This window comes from Tamandua tetradactyla, chromosome 9, assembly GCF_023851605.1.
Source record: "Tamandua tetradactyla isolate mTamTet1 chromosome 9, mTamTet1.pri, whole genome shotgun sequence".
Classification (NCBI taxonomy): Eukaryota; Metazoa; Chordata; class Mammalia; order Pilosa; family Myrmecophagidae; genus Tamandua; species Tamandua tetradactyla.
The window spans coordinates 28,895,319-28,902,853 of record NC_135335.1 but is presented as its reverse complement, the minus strand read 5'-3'; positions in this window follow the sequence as shown (position 1 = coordinate 28,902,853).

The window sequence follows — 7,535 nt, the reverse complement described above, 5'->3', positions numbered from 1 at the left end:
ATCTAGCCAAATTCTTTCCATTTTTTTATCACTTTTTAAACTTTTTTTTTTTTTGTAAAAGCTTGTGATAGGTACTTTAATTTAGTGATATGCCAAAGAATAGGCTCTTGGATCCAGACTTTTGGGCTAGTGTCATTTGGACAGCTTTCAGACCACACCAGAACCAGGGATGTTTTTAGTCTGTAAGCAGCTAGCTTCATGAAAGTGGACTGCTGACCAGTTCATTCGAACTGAATGAACTGAGGAGGGAAATTATATTGCCATGATTCACTTGGAATATTGTTGATATTTTCATTTCTCTTTTCTGCATATATGAGGAAATTCTTTTTTTTTAACTTTTTAAAATTGTGATATATAACATATATACAAAAAAGCAATAAATTTTCCAAGTACATTTTAACAAGTAGTTATAGAATGGATTGTTGTGGGGCGCACCGAAAGAGAGACCATGCAATTCAAAACTGCAAGCCAATTTGGAGTCTTTATTAGCCGGCTGGCGACTGCCTCAGAAACCTCCAAGAAAGAGGATTCAGAGAGCAGCCCCCAGAGGTTTTCAAGGTGTGCTTAAAAAGGCTAAAATCATGCTGTGGTTTTTTTTTGCAGTTGCTAGCAAGCAAGCGGTTCATAGAAGCAGAAGAATGCCGTTAGCCGTTGCTAAAACATATCCCATTCCTACAGTTTCTTAACACTGGTTATTGTTTAACTCTTGGGGACATTCCGCCCCAATGTTGTGGGGACTTTCCCTGCTTGGGCCTGATTGATTGCTCCTGCTTGGGCCTGATTAATTGCTCCTGGCCCTCCACAGGATTTTAAAGTTTGGTCAATGATTTTTTGTTTTTCTTCTAGCTCCTCCAAGACACTGGAGACTAACAGAAATATCAATATAATGATTCAACAATCATACTCACTTGTTAAATCCTATCTTCTCTGTTATACTCCTCCTTCTCTTTAAATAACATATATACATAAAGGCAATAAATTTCAAAGTACATCGGAAAAATTAGCTGTAGAACAGATTTCAGAGTTTGGTATGGGTTACATTTTCACAATTTTACGTTTTTGCTTCTAGCTGCTCTAAGGTATTAGAGGCTAAAAGGAGTATCAGTATAATGATTCAGCACTCATACTCATTTGTTAAACCTGACCTTCTCTGTATAGCTCCACCATCGTCTTTGATCTTTCTCCCACGCTTTAGGGGTTTGGGGGCTATGCCCATTGTAACTTTTTCATGTTGGAAGGGCTGTTGATAATAAGGGATGAGGGATGGAACTAGTTGATGTTCTGGAAGGGCTGGGCCCTCTGCATTCCAGGACTTGTCTGGTCCAGGGATCAATCTGAAGGTTTAGGCTTTAGAAAATTACCCTAGTCATGGAACCCTTGTAGGATCTTATATTTTGCCCTAGGTGTTCTTTTGGATTTGCCGGAATGGTCCTGTCTGGGGGTTGGCAGGTAGCAAGGTTAATAGGTAGCAAGGTCTGACTGAAGCTTGCATAAGAGTGACCTCCAGAGTAGCCTCTTGACTCTATTTGAACTCTCTCAGCCACTGATACCTTATTATTTTTTTTTTTATTAATTAAAAAAAGAATTAACAAAACAATTAGAAATCATTCCAATCTACATGTACAATCAGTAATTCTTAATAACATCACATAGTTGCATATTCATCATTTCTTAGTACATTTGCATCGATTTAGAAAAAGAAATAAAAAGACAACAGAATAAGAATTAAAGCAATAATAGAAAGAAAAAAAAACAAAAAAAACAAAAACAAAAAACCTATACCTCACATGCAGCTTCATTCAGTGTTTTAACATAATTGCATTACAATTGGGTAGTATTGTGCTGTCCATTTCTGAGTTTTTATATCCAGTCCCGTTGTACAGTCTGTATCCCTTCATCTCCAATTATCCCTTCTCTCTCTTTTTTTTTTTAAATTAACGGAAAAAAAGAAATTAACCCAACATTTAGAGATCATACCATTCTACACATGCAATCATTAATTCTTAACATCATCACATAGATGCATGATCATCATTTCTTATTACATTTGCATTGGTTTAGAAGAACTAGCAACATAACCGAAAAAGATATAGAATGTTAATATAGAGAAAAAAATAAAAGTAATAATAGTAAAATCAAAACAAAACAAAACAAAAACCTATAGCTCAGATGCAGCTTCATTCAGTGTTTTAACATGATTACTTTACAATTAGGTATTATTGTGCTGTCCATTTTTGAGTTTTTGTATCTAGTCCTGTTGCACAGTCTGTATCCCTTCAGCTTCAATTACCCATTGTCTTACCCTGTTTCTAACTCCTGCTGAACTCTGTTACCAATGACATATTTCAAGTTTATTCTCGAATGTCCGTTCACATCAGTGGGACCATACAGTATTTGTCCTTTAGTTTTTGGCTAGACTCACTCAGCATAATATTCTCTAGGTCCATCCATGTTATTACATGGTTCATAAGTTTATCTTGTCTTAAAGCTGCATAATATTCCATCGTATGTATATTCCACAGTTTGTTTAGCCACTCTTCTGTTGATGGAGATTTTGGCTGTTTCCATCTCTTTGCAATTGTAAATAATGCTGCTATAAACATTGGTGTGCAAATGTCCGTTTGTGTCTTTGCCCTTAAGTCCTTTGAGTAGATACCTAGCAATGGTATTGCTGGGTCGTATGGCAATTCTATATTCAGCTTTTTGAGGAACCGCCAAACTGCCTTCCACAGTGGTTGCACCCTTTGACATTCCCACCAACAGTGGATAAGTGTGCCTCTTTCTCCGCATCCTCTCCAGCACTTGTCAGTTTCTGTTTTGTTGATAATGGCCATTCTGGTGGGTGTGAGATGATATCTCATTGTGGTTTTGATTTGCATTTCTCTAATGGCCAGGGACATTGAGCATCTCTTCATGTGCCTCTTGGCCATCCGTATTTCCTCTTCTGAGAGGTGTCTGTTCAAGTCTTTTTCCCATTTTGTAATTGGGTTGGCTGTCTTTTTGTTGTTGAGATGAACAATCTCTTTATAAATTCTGGATACTAGACCTTTATCTGATATATCATTTCCAAATATTGTCTCCCATTGTGAAGGCTGTCTTTCTACTTTCTTGATGAAGTTCTTTGAGGCACAAAAGTGTTTAATTTTGAGGAGTTCCCATTTATTTATTTCCTTCTTCAGTGCTCTTGCTTTAGGTTTAAGGTCCATAAAACCGCCTCCAGTTGTAAGATCCATAAGATATCTCCCAACATTTTCCTCTAACTGTTTTATGGTCTTAGACCTAATGTTTAGATCTTTGATCCATTTTGAGTTAACTTTTGTATAGGGTGTGAGAGATGGGTCTTCTTTCATTCTTTTGCATATGGATATCCAGTTCTCTAGGCACCATTTATTGAAGAGACTGCTCTGTCCCAGGTGAGTTGGCTTGACTGCCTTATCAAAGATCAAATGTCCATAGATGAGAGGGTCTATATCTGAGCACTCTATTCGATTCCATTGGTCGATATATCTATCTTTATGCCAATACCATGCTGTTTTGACCACTGTGGCTTCATAATATGCCTTAAAGTCAGGCAGCGCGAGACCTCCAGCTTCGTTTTTTTTCCTCAAGATGTTTTTAGCAATTCGGGGCACCCTGCCCTTCCAGATAAATTTGCTTATTGGTTTTCTATTTCTGAAAAATAAGTTGTTGGGATTTTGATTGGTATTGCATTGAATCTGTAAATCAATTTAGGTAGGATTGACATCTTAACTATATTTAGTCTTCCAATCCATGAACACGGTATGCCCTTCCATCTATTTAGGTCTTCTGTGATTTCTTTTAGCAGTTTTTTGTAGTTTTCTTTATATAGGTTTTTTGTCTCTTTAGTTAAATTTATTCCTAGGTATTTTATTCTTTTAGTTGCAATTGTAAATGGGATTCGTTTCTTGATTTCCCCCTCAGCTTGTTCATTACTAGTGTATAGAAATGCTACAGATTTTTGAATGTTGATCTTGTAACCTGCTACTTTGCTGTACTCATTTATTAGCTCTAGTAGTTTTGTTGTGGATTTTTCCGGGTTTTCGACGTATAGTATCATATCGTCTGCAAACAGTGATAGTTTTACTTCTTCCTTTCCAATTTTGATGCCTTGTATTTCTTTTTCTTGTCTAATTGCTCTGGCTAGAACCTCCAACACAATATTGAATAATAGTGGTGATAGTGGACATCCTTGTCTTGTTCCTGATCTTAGGGGGAAAGTTTTCAATTTTTCCCCATTGAGGATGATATTAGCTGTGGGTTTTTCGTATATTCCCTCTATCATTTTAAGGAAGTTCCCTTGCATTCCTATCTTTTGAAGTGTTTTCAACAGGAAAGGATGTTGAATCTTGTCGAATGCCTTCTCTGCATCAATTGAGATGATCATGTGATTTTTCTGCTTTGATTTGTTGATATGGTGTATTACATTAATTGATTTTCTTATGTTGAACCATCCTTGCATACCTGGGATGAATCCTACTTGGTCATGATGTATAATTCTTTTAATGTGTTGTTGGATACGATTTGCTAGAATTTTATTGAGGATTTTTGCATCTGTATTCATTAGAGAGATTGGTCTGTAGTTTTCTTTTTTTGTAATATCTTTGCCTGGTTTTGGTATGAGGGTGATGTTGGCTTCATAGAATGAATTAGGTAGTTTTCCCTCCACTTCGATTTTTTGGAAGAGTTTGAAGAGAATTGGTACTAATTCTTTCTGGAACGTTTGGTAGAATTCACATGTGAAGCCATCTGGTCCTGGACTTTTCTTTTTAGGAAGCTTTTGAATGACTAATTCAATTTCTTTACTTGTGATTGGTTTGTTGAGGTCATCTATGTCTTCTTGAGTCAAAGTTGGTTGTTCATGTCTTTCCAGGAACCCGTCCATTTCCTCTAAATTGTTGTATTTATTAGCGTAAAGTTGTTCATAGTATCCTGTTATTACCTCCTTTATTTCTGTGAGGTCAGTAGTTATGTCTCCTCTTCCATTTCTGATCTTATTTATTTGCATCCTCTCTCTTCTTCTTTTTGTCAATCTTGCTAAGGGCCCATCAATCTTGTTGATTTTCTCATAGAACCAACTTCTGGCCTTATTGATTTTCTCTATTGTTTTCATGTTTTCAATTTCATTTATTTGTGCTCTAATCTTTGTTATTTCTTTCCTTTTGCTTGCTTTGGGGTTAGCTTGCTGTTCTTTCTCCAGTTCTTCCAAATGGATAGTTAATTCCTGAATTTTTGCCTTTTCTTCTTTTCTGATATAGGCATTTAGAGCAATATATTTCCCTCTTAGCACTGCCTTTGCTGCGTCCCATAAGTTTTGATATGTTGTGTTTTCATTTTCATTCGCCTCGAGGTATTTGCTAATTTCTCTTGCAATTTCTTCTTTGACCCAGTCATTGTTTAGGAGTGTGTTGTTGAGCCTCCACGTATTTGTGAATTTTCTGGCACTCTGCCTATTATTGATTTCCAACATCATTCCTTTATGGTCCGAGAAAGTGTTGTGTAAGATTTCAATCTTTTTAAATTTGTTAAGACTTGCTTTGTGACCCAGCATATGGTCTATCTTTGAGAATGATCCATGAGCACTTGAGAAAAAGGTGTATCCTGCTGTTGTGGGATGTAATATCCTATAAATGTCTATTAAGTCTAGTTCATTTATAGTAATATTCAGATTCTCTATTTCTTTGTTGATCCTCTGTCTAGATGTTCTGTCCCTTGATGAGAGTGGTGAGTTGAAGTCTCCAACTATTATGGTATATGAGTCTATTTCCCTTTTCAGTGTTTGCAGTATATTCCTCACGTATTTTGGGGCATTCTGATTCGGTGCGTAAATATTTATGATTGTTATGTCTTCTTGTTTAATTGTTCCTTTTATTAGTAGATAGTGTCCTTCTTTGTCTCTTTTAACTGTTTTACATTTGAAGTCTAATTTGTTGGATATTAGTATAGCCACTCCTGCTCTTTTCTGGTTGTTATTTGCATGAAATATCTTTTCCCAACCTTTCACTTTCAACCTATGTTTATCTTTGGGTCTAAGATGTGTTTCCTGTAGACAGCATATAGAAGGATCCTGTTTTTTAATCCATTCTGCCACTCTATGTCTTTTGATTGGGGAATTCAGTCCATTGACATTTAGTGTTATTACTGTTTGGATAATATTTTCCTCTAACTTTTTGCCTTTTGTATTATATATATCATATCTGATTTTCCTTCTTTCTACACTCTTTTCCATATCTCTCTCTTCTGTCTTTTTGTATCTGACTCTAGTGCTCCCTTTAGTATTTCTTGCAGAGCTGGTCTCTTGGTCACAAATTCTTTCAGTGACTTTTTGTCTGAGAATGTTTTAATTTCTCCCTCATTTTTGAAGGATAATTTTGCTGGATATAGGAGTCTTGGTTGGCAGTTTTTCTCTTTTAGTATTTTAAATATATCATCCCACTGTCTTCTAGCTTCCATGGTTTCTGCTGAGAAATCTACACAAAGTCTTATTGGGTTTCCCTTGTATGTAATGGATTGTTTTTCTCTTGCTGCTTTCAAGATCTTCTCTTTCTCTTTGACCTCTGACATTCTAACTAGTAAGTGTCTTGGAGAACGCCTATTTGGGTCTAATCTCTTTGGGGTGCGCTGCACTTCTTGGATCTGTAATTTTAGGTCTTTCATAAGAGTTGGGAAATTTTCAGTGATAATTTCTTCCATTAGTTTTTCTCCTCCTTTTCCCTTCTCTTCTCCTTCTGGGACACCCACAACACGTATATTTGTGCGGTTCATATTGTCCTTGAGTTCCCTGATACCCTGTTCAAATTTTTCCATTCTTTTCCCTATAGTTTCTGTTTCTTTTTGGAATTCAGATGTTCTATCCTCCAAATCACTAATTCTATCTTCTGTCTCTTTAAATCTATCATTGTAGCTATCCATTATTTTTTCTATGTTTGCTACTTTATCCTTCACTTCCATAAGTTCTGCGATTTGTTTTTTCAGTTTTTCTATTTCTTCTTTATGTTCAGCCCATGTCCTCTTCATGTCCTCCCTCAATTTATCGATTTCATTTTTGAAGAGGTTTTCCATTTCTGTTCGTATATTCAGCATTAGTTGTCTCAGCTCTTGTGTCTCATTTGAGCTATTGGTTTGTTCCTTTGACTGAGCCATATTCTCAATCTTTTGAGCGTGGACAGTTATCTTCTGCTGCTGGCGTCTGGGCATTTATTCAGATTTCTCTTGGTGTTGGACCCAGCAAGGTTGTAATATTTTTCTGTGAAATCTCTGGGTTCTGTTTTTCTTATCCTGCCCAGTAGGTGGCGCTCGTGGCACACGTTTGTCTGCGGGTCCCACCAGTAAAAGGTGCTGTGGGACCTTAAACTTTGGAAAACTCTCGCCGTCCTGGGGGTTCGCTAGCCGAAACGGCTTGAGCCGGCCTGGGGTCCGAACGCAGGGAGGGTTGCTGGTCGCCGCAGCCAGGGAAAGAGCCCGTCCGAATTTCCTAGTCGGCCCTGGGCAAGAAGCGTGGCGGGAGGGCGCCAGCA